Source organism: Neomonachus schauinslandi, chromosome 11, assembly GCF_002201575.2.
Source record: "Neomonachus schauinslandi chromosome 11, ASM220157v2, whole genome shotgun sequence".
In the NCBI taxonomy this organism is placed as follows: domain Eukaryota; kingdom Metazoa; phylum Chordata; class Mammalia; order Carnivora; family Phocidae; genus Neomonachus; species Neomonachus schauinslandi.
Genome location: NC_058413.1, coordinates 11754584 through 11766851, shown reverse-complemented (window position 1 = coordinate 11766851; position 12268 = coordinate 11754584). Strand labels below are relative to the sequence as shown.

The 12268-nt window shown below is 44.4% G+C and overlaps 1 non-coding gene across 1 annotated transcript; it reads left to right on the top strand.

Annotated features, from left to right (window-relative positions):
• Positions 1 to 2430: 2430 nt before the first annotated feature.
• LOC123326367 lies at positions 2431 to 2570 on the top strand. The gene has a single exon (XR_006541055.1). It is a non-coding gene; the product is annotated as a U4 spliceosomal RNA (small nuclear RNA).
• Positions 2571 to 12268: the final 9698 nt, after the last annotated feature.

The window sequence follows — 12268 nt, the reverse complement described above, 5'->3', positions numbered from 1 at the left end:
TTCAAGCCCAGCTAGTATCTTTAAGATCATCATTCTGAACTTTAGTTCCGACATCGTACTAATGTCCATATTGAATAGGTCCCTGGCAGTCGGTACTGCTTCTTGTTCTTTTTGTTGAGGTGATTTTTTTCCATCTTGTCATTTTGTCCAGAGGAGAATAGATGAATGAGAGAACAAAATGCTAACCAGTAACAACGTCCCCAGAAAATATATACTAAACAAATCAGAAAAGACCTGAAACTGGGGGGAAAGAAAGGGAAAGAAAGAAAAAGGAAAAAAAAAAAAGAAAGATAAAAACAAACAAAAACAAAACAAAACAAAAAAACCAGAATATGATCAAATATGATCAGGCTGGTGCATAGATCAGTGCCACACACTAGATTTTGGGTGTATTTTGGTCTGTTAGAAGAAACTGCCTCCCAAAATTTTAAAGAAAGAAAAACATATATGTACAAAAATAAGGTTTAATAAGATGAAGGGATGGAATATGACTGTAAAGATGAAAATTATAAAAGATTTTATAAAAGGAATTGATAGATAAGAAGTTGGTTGAAAAAAGGAAGAAGAATAAAAAAAAATGGGAGAGAATGTGATCAGGCAGGAGACTAGAACAAAGCCATACACTAGAGATTTAGGGTATATTTTGATCTGTTAGAAGAAACTGTATCTCAAAATTTAAAGAGAGAACAACTTATATATATACATCAAAAATAAGGGTAACTACTATGAAGGGATAGAATATGACTCTAAAAATGAAAAATAAAAAAATTTTTTAAAAAAGGGATTGATAAGATGTTGGTTGAAAAAGGGATATAGAAAAATTCAAAAAAGAAAAAAAGAAAAGAAAAGACAGTTAAAAAATATTAACTTTGAAGGACTAAAGAATCATGGGGGAAAAGCCATGAATTCTATGTCAGTATTCCCCTAGCGCTGGAGTTCTGCCATTCTCACTGATCGGTAAACTTGGTCTTGGCTGGCTGTTCCTGCTGTACTTCTGGGGGAGGGGCCTGTTGCCGTGGTTTCCAAATGTCTCTGCTGGAGGCGGAATTGCCCTGCCCTTGCCTGGTCCGGGCTAAGTCATCTGCTCGGGTTTGCTCTCGGGAGCTTTTGTTCCCTGCAAGCTTTCCGTACAGCTTTGGAGGACGAGAGTGAAAATGGCAGCCTCCCAATCTCCGCCCCAGAGGAGCCGAGAACTCGGGGCCCCGCTCCTCAGTGCGCCCCCAGAGAAAAGCCGTCAGTCACTCCCGTCTCCCCGGTCTCCAGCCGCACTCCGTGCTCACCCGGCCTGTGACCGAGCATTTCTATCTCTGGCACACAACCCCGTGTGGAGCCTCCAAACCCAGCAGATCCCTGTGGTGCTCTCCCACGCCGCTCCTCCCGGGGGAGGAAGGGGAGTCTCCCCAGATCTGCCACTTGTTGGGTCCCTGCGGGAGGGGCAGTGGCCCAACTGTGCCACGGATCACGGTTTATGGCAACCCCGAGCTGAGAGCCTGCGCCTCGGCTCTGTCTCTGCAGCCAGTTTCCCCACTCCGATAAGTGGGAGCTCTGCTGCACTCAGGCACCCCCGGTCTTTCTGTGACCCCGAGGGTCCTGAGACAGCACTTTCCCAGCCAGGGTTCCACCCCCCCACTTAGCCACTAGAGCGACGTCCCTCAGTGGAGCAGACTTCTAAAAGTTCCGATTTTGTGCTCCGCTGCTCTATCACTTGCCAGAAGTGGCTGAGGGAGGACCCCTCCCCCGCCGTCTATCCTCCCGAATATCGCCTCGAATTCACTTCTCAGCACGTCCTTCCTTCCAGAAAGTGGTTGCTTTTCTGTTCAGAGAGTTGTTGCTATTCTTTTCTTCGATCTCCTGTTGAGTTCGTAGGTGTTCAGAATGGTTTGATCCCTATCTAGCTGAATTCCTGGGACCAGATGAAATCTACGTCTCCTACTCCTCCGCCATCTTGCTCCACCCCCCAAGAAGAATATATTTCAATATCTTTACAACCTATACACATGAATACCAGTCTTCTGTAGAAAAGCATCTGACACATAGTAGATAGTCAATAAATATTTGTTGTGGGGCGCCTGGGTGGCTCAGTCATTAAGCGTCTGCCTTCGGCTCAGGTCATGATTCCAGGTCCTGGGATCGAGCCCCGCATCGGGCTCCCCGCTCCACGGGAGGCCTGCTTCTCCCTCTCCCACTCCCACTGCTGTGTTCCCTCTCTCGCTGTATCTCTCTCTGTCAAAATAAATAAAATCTTTAAAAAAAAAATAAAAAATAAATATTTGTTGTAAAAAATAGCTGAATAAAAGAACAAATGTAGTAAGAACCTTGCAGTCTTAGAACTCTATTAATGAGATTCCAGAACAGTCAATGGCAGAGACCTACAGGCCCCGAGGTGATGGAACAAACAGGGCAAGACTCTCCATTTAGGAGGGGTGTCCAAGCTTTGCGCAGTGGCAATATTGTAGCCAATGAGGTTTATCTGAGGCACGATTATTGCTAATAGGAGGGGTATCCAATTTATGTTTGAAGTTGAAGACAAGAATCCATATCCCAGAAATTTTATGCCAGTGTTCTGAGGCTTGTCAAAATTGGGACTAGACAGACAAAAAAAGGACTGATTCCACTTTATGAGGTTCCCAGAATAAGCAAATTCATAGAGACAGAAAGTAGAATAGCATTTACCAGGGATTAGGGCAGGGAGAAATGAAGAGTGTGAACATGTAAGAAAGTTTTGACTATGTGTTTTTATTAGTGGGTGTTGTGGAGGCAAACCCAAACTGAAGAGTTTTCGTACAGAGGACTTAATTCCACGTGCCAGTGAACATTAATGAATTAGAGATAAGAGATAGGTGGGATCTGGCAAATAATTTGCTCTTCCTTCCAGTGGACCGTTTGGAGGACTGAGGGCTTCATGCGATCTGTCCGAAGATACTAGACAACTGTATCTTTCCTTAAGCTGTGATCAGCTCAGTAATACACCCCCTTAGTTTGCTTTGTCTCTGTCCCTGCCTTAGCTCCCTTGCACTTTTACCTTTGCTGCCCTGGGATTGTACCTCCCAATAAAACATTAATTAATGTGGAACATTAGTTAATATTATAATGTCCCTCTTATGTGCTCCATAGCATCCCTTGCATTTGTCACTGTATATTTTAATGACCTTTTTGTTTGACTTTCTCTTCCAGTAAATTGTGAGCTCCTTATGGGAGAGACTGTGTCCTTTCATTTCATTTTTGTATTCCAGGGTCTAGTGCAGTATCTGGTACCTAGCTAATGCCCAACCAATATTTGTTACTATTGAATGAGTAAATAAATGAACAAAGCAGACAAAGCTGGCAATAATTCTCAAACACACCCCTGGAAAATCAGGCCATGAATGGTCTGATTGGGAATGAATATTCAAGCCGAAGCAACATTATGATAGGATTTTTATTTCAATCTATGCCAATATTTCTGAGCACTTACTCTGGGACTACTGTGTGCTCTTTGTTATTTCTTATTATAAAATAATTTGGTTTTCTGATCTGTAATTATATCCTGGGTGAATCTGGGATTGTGTGAGCCTAGTGTCTTATGTAACAAATGAATTATAAAAGCCCGGAGGGAGTACTCCTACGTGCCAAGAGCTTTTGCCTTATTTATGTCTGAACTGGTGTTTAAACCTCTGGCCCTGAAGGAGTGAACCCATATCCACTTCCATACTCACCTTCATCTCCATCCCTGCCAAGTACCTGCAGCTAGTGAGGCTGGCTTAAGGGTACCATGTCTCACCCCCTCCCTACTCCCTCTCCCTCCTCCCTGACCCTCCTGCACAGTGTGCAAGCAGAACCTGCCTAGAGGGTGGGGTAGAAGTTGGGTAGGAAGGAGAAACTATCAGAACTGACCTGCCCCAATTCTGATGACAATTCCTTCATGCTGACAGTCGGGACAAGGACTAAGGAAGGTAGAGGAAGAATAGGAAAGAGAAACAGGTCAGCATAATGCAAAAGAAAATAGGAGGGGTTTTATTTAAAATTTCTAGTTGTTACACAACCAAATCTGGGCTTGGTTAATGAGACCAAGGGCCTTGGCTCTGGTCTTAAGGTCTTAAGAAGGTCTTAAGAACATCTTTCTGTCCCTCTTTCCTCCTGTTCCTCTCTTAAAGCTAGGTTTTTCATGTCTAACTGGGAAATTAGGGCATCATGGGGCAGTAAAAGTAGCACAGGGTTAGAATTCTGGAGATATGGAGAGTGTTCCTCATCTGCAACTAACCTGCTGGTGACCCCAGATAAGTCACTTCCCCTCTCTAAATATCTGTTTCTGAATCTATAAAATAATAGTTTGTTGAGCTCCTTTGCAATGTCTGCATGATATATGGTCCATGAGTCTACAATCCAATCAACTTGCTTCAGCTGAAAGCTACAGCTATGATCTTTTACTAATAAATGTTGAGGATATTCTGTCCCATCTGGGTCATGGCATGGACATTTTTGCACTTGTTCCCACTGCTACTTCCTCTTGCTGGCTTGTTTCTTTGTGTGGTTTGTAACTTATGACTCCTGAGCTCCTTTTCCACTGGGGTTTGCTATGGGAAGCCAGTTTGCTCTGGTTCATGCAGTTGTCCCTCCAAGGTGGTTTTAAATTTGTCTCTGCTGAGGCCTGATACTCCTACTGAACCAGTGTTTATGTTAATTTCTTGCTTTGGCCTCCGTGTGAAGTAAGACCTCACATTTGCATGAACACAAGCCTGGGGTTCTGATACCTCTTAGAAGATGGCAAGCATCTCAACCATTCCCCACAGGCAAGTGGGTGGAGTTTTTCTCATCTGCAGGTGGTGGCTGAGACAGACAGCCTCTCTTGACTCCCAGTCCCCTGTGAATATTGTACACAGGCCCAGTGGCCTAGATCACCTCCCACAGCCCCTAATGCCTCAGTACCCCGTTATGACTCAGAAAGCCCCTTAGCCACAGAACTTTAGCTCCACTAGCTGCTCTGATTTCGAGTTCTCTTTCTGACACCAAAATATTTCCCTTCCTTGGTTTTTTTTTTTTTTTAAGATTTTATTTATTTATTTGACAGAGAGAGACACAGCGAGAGAGGGAACACAAGCAGGGGGAGGGGGAGAGGGAGAAGCAGGCTCCCCACAGAGCAGGGAGCCCGATGCGGGGCTCGATCCCAGGACCCCGGGATCATGACCTGAGCCGAAGGCAGTCGCTCAACCGACTGAGCCACCCAGGCGCCCCCCTTCCTTGGTTTTGAGCTTGAATCTTTGTGTTTGAAGAAATGTGTCCCTTCATGTGTCTAAGGGGGAGAGGAGTCCTCCACTGGTTGAGTCAGCCCAACCAGTCACACTCTGCCATGTTATGGTTACTTTGTATGGTTGATTTCTCATAGATATACTTGGGGGTGGCACACAGGCACTGTGGTATCAGGGCTTTTGGAGGCAAACTTTCCTGCTATCACACCCCTCCTCTCAGTAAGAAAACTCCTTCACTGAAGTCTGAAGTACTTTCTCCAGAGGCAACAACTCTGTTTCCACTGGGAGAGCTCAGGCTTCCAATGTGACCTGCCTTTCCCTCTTGCTGCACCCCCAGGAAAAGATGGAGAATAGCTATTCCCACAAAGTGACAAGAACAGAACTTTTCCAGAGCAGAGAGAGGGAAAGAGAACATCTGGTCACTGCATAAGTAGGATGGAGAGGGAAGGATGAAGCAAGCCGAGCTCCTGGGGTGGAGAGAGGCCTGAGACCAACTTTATTGGTATTGGGATGTTAACAAGAACCACCTCTTCCCTCCTTCCCCTTCACTTCCATGGTGTGTTTGTGTGTGTATTTATATGTTGTGTGATTGTGTATGAGTGTATTGTGTGTGTGAGAGAGTACTGTGAGTATGTATGTGTGAGTGTATATGTGTTCGTGTGAGAGAGGACTGAGTTTGTGTGGAGTGTGTGTGTGTGTGTGTGTGTGTGTGTGTGTGTGTGTTTAAAGTGCACAGACAAGGCACCGGGAGTCAGGAGCAGTAAGCTTGAATCCCAGACTTGTCATTCTCTTGCGAATTGCTTCTCTTCCTCAAGCCTGTCACTTCTTCATTCACAAAATTAGAGGACTATATTAAATTTACAGATTATAAGCATAATTTTAGCAGTGGAAACTTTATTTTCAAATGCAAGCTCACACAGAAACTAATATTTAAAACATGTTTAAAAAAAGGGGGGGGGGAATGCCTTGATTGATTGAACAAGGGCCAGGGCCCCAAAGCCCAGTGGCTTCCTCTCCTTCTCACCTCTTGGAAAAGGCCTGTACAGATCCCTGGGACCCCTGGAACACAGTATGAGAAGAGCATAAAACAACATGTACTTTCTCCAGTTTATTTCAGTGAGGCATTACAATTATGATCAGAAGGAGGAAAGTTTCTCAGCCATGAAATTCACACAACAGAGCTGAGTGGCATGATTTCCCTGAAAACAGGAAGTCAGAGTTGCCAAACTGTGAAGGAAAGATCCTACACTGCATTCTTGGTTAGAGCAGTTTCACCTCATCTTGGAGAAGCTGTTGACAGGCCACCACCAGCTGTTGTGGAGTGCTTGGAAGGCTACTGGGCTGTAAAGGGGGTGCTTTCACTAACCAACTGCGAGCCGTTAGCAAATCATGTCACCCCCCAGAGCTTCAAGTCTTTATTTGTGCAAAGAGGGGAATGGAACAGATTAGTCACTGGTAGGTCACTTACAGCTCTAAAAACTTTCTGAGATACAGGCGTATGATTAATGTACTCACAAAAATCTATTGTGTACAGAGTATGTGTCAGGCACCACTTGCTTAGCCGTGGAGATTGTAGTCTAATGGGAAGACAGACATTGAACAATGATGAATTGTATGAAAGGGCAGTATGGAGGGCTAAGAGGACATTTGGGAGGGCCTCAGCTTGGACTAGGGGGTCGGGATGGTCCTCCAAGACAGAGAGAGAGATACACAGAGGCTCAGAGAGAGACAGAGACAGAGCCTGAGGGGGAACCTGGAGAATTATGGGGAAGAGGTCGAGATTGACTACAGAGTAGGAACAAGGGTGGGATTGGAGCAGAGGTCAGAGACATTAGCGACCTACATGACTAATGCACCGACCCATTTCTTGACTGGGTTGGTCTAGGAGCACAAGGTAAAAATGCTCAACATCACTTGGCATCAGAGGAATACAAATCAAAACCACAATGAGATACCACCTCACAATAGTCAGAATGGCTAAAATTAACAAGTCAGGAAACGACACATTGGTGAGGATGGGGAGAAAGGGGAACCCTCCTACACTACTGGAGGGAATGCAAGCTGGCGCAGCCACTCTGGAAAACAGAATGGAGGTTCCGCAAGAAGTTAAAAATAGAGCTACCCTATGACCCAGCAGTTACACTACTAGGTATTTACCCAAAGATACAGATGTAATGAAAAGAAGGGGCACCTGCACCCCAATGTTCATAGCAGCAATGTCCACAATAGCCAAACTGTGGAAAGAGCCCAGATGTCCATCAATAGATTAATGGATAAAGAAGATGTGGCATACACACACACACACACACACACACACACACACACACACACAATGGAATATTACTCAGCCATCAAAAAGAATGAAATCTTGCCACTTGCAAGGACATGGATGAAAGTAGAGGGTATTATGCTGAGCAAAATAAGTCAGTCACAGAAAGACAAACACCATATGATTTCACTCATATGTGGAATGTAAGAAACAAAACAGATGAACATAGGGGAAGGAAAGAAAAAATAAGATAAAAACAGAGAGGGAGGCAAACCATAAGAGACTCTTAACTGTAGGAAACAAACTGAGGGTTGCTAGAGGGGAGGTGGGTGGGGCTTGGGGTAACTGGGTGATGGGCATTAGGAGGGCACTTGATGTAATGAGCACTGGGTGCTATATGCAACTGATGAACCACTAAATTCTACCCCCAAAACTAATAATACAGTATATGTTACCTAAATTGAGTTTAAATTTAAAAAATTGTTTAAATGCACCAACCTGGTGTGTAAAGCAAACTCTTAGACATTTTTATATTCTACTTTGCTCCCAAATATTTGAGCAAACACTTTGCAGAGATATATAAAATATACATGGTAATAGAATAAAGAATGGTGAGAGACACAAAGCAGGAATACAGAAGAGAACCAGGAATAAGAATAAGAGTGCATGGCAGGTGACCCAAATTCTTACCACAGATGAGTCACAGATTTTGCTCATAACTTTTCAGCAGCCAGTGTAGACAAAATTCATGTTTCCATGTTCAGTGATATAATTCAGTGTTGACAGGGGGAATACAGAAAAATTGTTGCTATGAAGGCACTTGTTGGTATATTTCTTCTAGAGTCCTCCAGTAGAAACAATTCAATGTGGATGCTGATACAATATTGTCTCTCTTCTTATCTGGCTTAATCCAGGGGTAGACTTTAAACATCAATCCTCCTCCCTTATCATCCCCTTAACCCCAATGTCTTGATATTGTTACTCGAGACTGTTCTCCTTCATCAGAGACTACAACACAACTGGGCATTTCTTTATCTAAATCTAGATGCAAATGCTCTAAGTTGGGATGGAGCGTGATCACTACTGTTACCTTTGAAAAGCATTATGGATTCGTTACCAATTCCATTCTGTTTTTGTTTTAACGTTTTTGTTTCTCCCTTGTTTCAAGTCATTTGAGAATAAAACCATTTATAAAACTGTCCCACTGAGAAACCCATTTTTGAATAATGCTGTTTTAAATAAAGCTTGTCATTCTTGGTATATAACATAAGTGATGATCTTATCAAAACTGACCATAACTATTTAACAGAAGCCAGTTCTGCTTTTTTTTTTTTCTGCCCTTAAACTATGCATGACTTGAGAAAATGGTTTTTGACAGAATTTGCTTTAATATTTCCTTCTTCAGGGGCGCCTGGGTGGCTCAGTCGTTAAGCGTCTGCCTTCGGCTCAGGTCATGATCCCAGGGTCCTGGGATGGAGCCCCGCATCAGGCTCCCTGCTCGGCGGGAAGCCTGCTTCTCCCTCTCCCACTCCCCCTGCTTGTGTTCCCTCTCTAGCTGTCTCTCTCTCTCTCTCTGTCAAATAAATAAAATAAAATCTTTAAAAAAATATTTTCTTCTTCATTTCTGAACAATGCCAAACATACATGTGAGAACGTGTATTTTCAATTAATGTCTTAGTGTCATGTAGATATGCATTTAGGATCTCCCTCACTTGTTAGTGTGTGTCTTTGTGTTTACTTGACCTCCTTCCCGAGACTTGAATATTTCATTTCTTATGTTAAAACCCCTATTTTGGAGGGGGGAAAGATGGCGGAGGGGTAGGGGACCCTATTTCAACTGGTCCCCGGAATTGAGCTGGATATCTACCAGACCACTCTGAGCACCCGCGAAACCAGCCTGAGATGTAAGAAGATCTGGATCTCTACAAACAGAATATCGCAGGCAGTTGGTTTCGAGGTACGAAGCCGAGAGCCATGATCCTGCGGGCAGATATCGGAGGATAAACGGCGGCGGGAGGGGGCCTGGACGTGGGGATCCTACACCGCCGGTGAGTGACAGCCTCCCGCGCTGCGGACGGGGCACAGACTCGCAGACCGGTAGCACCGGGAAAGGACTTTAGGGCAGCCCCCGGGGTGGAAAACCAGACCAGCGGGGTCGCGCAGGCGAACTGCAGCCACCCCCCCCCCGAAACCCGGAGCGACGGTCGCGCACACGCGAACTGCAGCCCCCGGGACAGGACCCCAAGCGGCGGAGTCGGGCCCGCGAACTGGGAGTGGCTGGCGGTTTTAGAAGCACAAAGGGCAGAGACGTGCCCCGGCCTGGAGGCAGGACTGGGGGCGCTGCGGAGGGGCGCACAACCCAGGACGCTGCAGTTTATAGCAGCACGGACAGAAACGGAGACGGTGTGGCCTGGAGAGCTGACTGAAGAACAGACTGAGGTCTCTCTGGTCTGAGGCAGAGGGTTGGAAACCGTCTCTTCTGCTCTGACTGGCGGAAAAGACGCGGAAAGCCACCAGGGAAAGGTGCCAGAGAACAAAAGCCCCAAAGACTGATTCCCGCTGAGCCCATCCCCCACCACAGGGGCGCAGGGCAACTCCGCCCAAACGGGGTTGCCTGAGTAACAGCGCAATAGACCACTCCCCCAGAAGACAGGCTGGGAAAACAAGAGGCCAGCAACCCTAAGGTCCCAAGAAAACAGGTGCATCTTGCTTGGGTTCTGGTCAATAATTTGGACTCTATACATTCCCTCAAACACCCATCAACAGAATGACTAGGAGGAGGAGCCCCCAAAACAGAAAAGACTCAGAGATTATGACTTATGCTGCAGATTTACAAATGGATGCAGATATAACCAAGATGTCGGAGATGGAATTCAGGCTAGCAATTGTGAAGACAATGGCTAGAATGGAGAAATCAATTAATGGCAACATAGAGTCTCTAAGGGCAGAAATAAAAGGTGAATTGGCAGAACTTAAAAACGCTATCAATGAGATCCAACCTAATCTAGATAATCTAACAGCTAGGGTAACTGAGACAGAAGAGACAATAAGCGATCTGGAAGACAGTATAATAGATAAAAAGGGAAAAGAGGAGGCCAGGGAAAAACAATTCAGAATCCATGAAAATAGAATCAGAGAAATAAGTGACACCATGAGGCGTTCCAATGTCAGAATAATTGGAATCCCGGAGGGAGTGGAGAGAAAGAGGGCTAGAAGATGTATTTGAGCAAATCGTAGCTGAGAACTTCCCTACTCTGGGGAATGAAACAAACATTCGAGTCCTAGAGGCAGAGAGGACCCCTCCTAAGATCAAGGGAAACAGGCCAACACCCCGGCATGTAATAGTAAAACCTGCAAATCTTAGAACCAAGGAAACCATCTTAAGGGCAGTTAGGGGGAAGAGATTCCTTACATACAGAGGGAGGAACATCAGAATAACATAAGACCTATCCACAGAGACCTGGCAAGCCAGAAAGGCCTGGCAAGACATATTCAGGGTACTAAATGAGAAGAACATGCAGCCAAGAATACTTTATCCAGCAAGGCTGTCATTTAGAATGGATGGAGAGATGCAGAGCTTCCACGACCGGCAGAAGTTGAAAGAATATGTGACCACTAAGCCGGCCCTGCAAGAAATATTAAGGGGGGTTCTATAAAAGGAGAAAGACCCCAAGAGTGATCTACAACAGAAATTTACAGGGACAATCGATAAAAACAGCATCTTCACAGGCAACATGATGACAATTAATTCATATCTTTCAATAATCACTCTCAACATGAATGGCCTAAACGCTCCCATAAAATGGCACAGGGTTGCAGGTTGGATAAAAAGACAGGACCCATCCATATGCTGTTTACAAGAGACTCATTTTGAACCTAAAGATACATCCAGGCTAAAACTGAAGGAATGGAGATCCATATTCCATGCCAGCAGACCTCAAAAGAAAGCTGGGGTAGCAATTCTTATATCAGACAAATCAGATTTTAAACTAAAGTCTGTAATAAGAGACACAGAAGGACACTATATCATTCTTAAAGGGTCTATCCAACAAGAAGTTCTAACAATTGTAAATAGCTATGCCCCCAACATGGGAGCAGCCATCTACATAAGCCAACTGTTAACCAAAATAAAGAGTCATATTGATAACAATACGTTAATTGTAGGAGACCTCAATACTCCACCCTCAGCAATGGACAGATCATCTAAGCAGAAAATCAACAAGGAAACAAGAGCTTTGAATGATACATTGGACCAGATGGACCTCATAGATATTTACAGAACATTCCACCCTAAAACGACAGAATACTCATTCTTCTCGAGCGCACATGGAACTTTCTCCAGAATAGACCATATACTGGGTCACAAATCAGGTCTTAACCGATAGCAAAAGATTGAGATTATTCCCTGCATATTCTCAGACAACAATGCTCTAAAACTGGAACTCAATCACAAGAAAAAATTTGGCAGAAATTCAAACACTTGGAAGCTAAAGACCACTCTGCTCAAGAATATTTGGGTCAACCAAGAAATCAAAGAAGAACGTAAACAATTCATGGAAATCAATGAGAACGAAAACACATCGGTCCAAAACCTATGGGATACTGCAAAGGCGGTCCTAAGGGGGAAATACATAGCCATCCAAGCCTCACTCAAAAAAATAGAAAAATCCCGAATTCACCAACTAACTCTACACCTTAAAGAACTAGAGGAAAAGCAACAAACGACACCTAAGCCATGCATTAGAAGAGAAATAATTAAAATTAGAGCAGAAAT